The sequence below is a fragment of the Arachis duranensis genome, chromosome 2, assembly GCF_000817695.3.
Source record: "Arachis duranensis cultivar V14167 chromosome 2, aradu.V14167.gnm2.J7QH, whole genome shotgun sequence".
NCBI lineage: Eukaryota > Viridiplantae > Streptophyta > Magnoliopsida > Fabales > Fabaceae > Arachis > Arachis duranensis.
In genome coordinates this window covers 87,727,836-87,728,832 of record NC_029773.3, presented here as the reverse complement: position 1 = coordinate 87,728,832, position 997 = coordinate 87,727,836, and positions in this window count along the sequence as shown.

Sequence of the window (997 nt, the reverse complement as noted above, 5' to 3'; positions counted from 1 at the left end):
ATATTTTACATAAGATGTTTTTATCTCCAGAGGGGAGATTGTAGATACTAACTCCAGAGGGGAGTTTAGAATTGGTTTTTCCTAAGGGAATTCTTCTTCAAACTATAGAATCGCCTCGGCAACTTCCTCCTTGCTCTCCTAGCATATGAGTACTCTTAGCCTCCTGCTTTCTATTGTTTGATGATTTCTACAATTGCCTAAGCAACCTATTTATAATGGTTGGGTCTGATGGACAATTCTCATCCTTACCCTTCTTATGACGTCATTGCTTACGTCATTGTTTATTATCTTGCACCAGCTACATTGTTGGTGCTCTATGACCTAAGCGCTTACGTCACTATGCTATAATGTTGAGAGATGCTTCAGATGTGTTGTCCTCCTCTTTCATTATGTGACCTTTAGATGTGTTGTCTTCTTCCTTTATCATGTGGGTTGATTCCGTTTCATTATTGCTTTCTTCAGATAACTCTGAGACACATAGCTGGCACTTGTGGTCTTCTCTGTCTTTTATCAAATAGCAGAGATTCCTCTTTATCCCTTCAGGGAGCTTTTTTAAGAGTCCAGATAAATTGTAGAATGCTGATTCAAATTCCACTAAGAGTCTCATCTCTCTTTCTTCAATTTCATTCCTTTTACTGGACACAAGCAAAGTATTTCTGCTTTTATAATTGATTCTTGTGTGAGATTCCCTTGTTATCTTTTGAGTTCTTTCGAAGACCCTTGCTAGTGTGCTGGCTAGTCTTCCTTCATGACTGTAAATTGGTAAGTCTTGAATCTGATTAATTGGTTGAAAATTTCCTGAAAAGACGGACATGAATATTACTTAGTGTGCTGGAACCAAGCATTCTTCTTCTTCATTAAAAATAGGTTGACTATTCGTAAATTTTAGGGATATATCCCTTGGATTTACGTTGTCAATCATCTTTTTAAATCTCCTTACTGCATCAATGAATCCTGCAGGAAACTCACTAATAATTTTCAAATCATTAAAAATTAA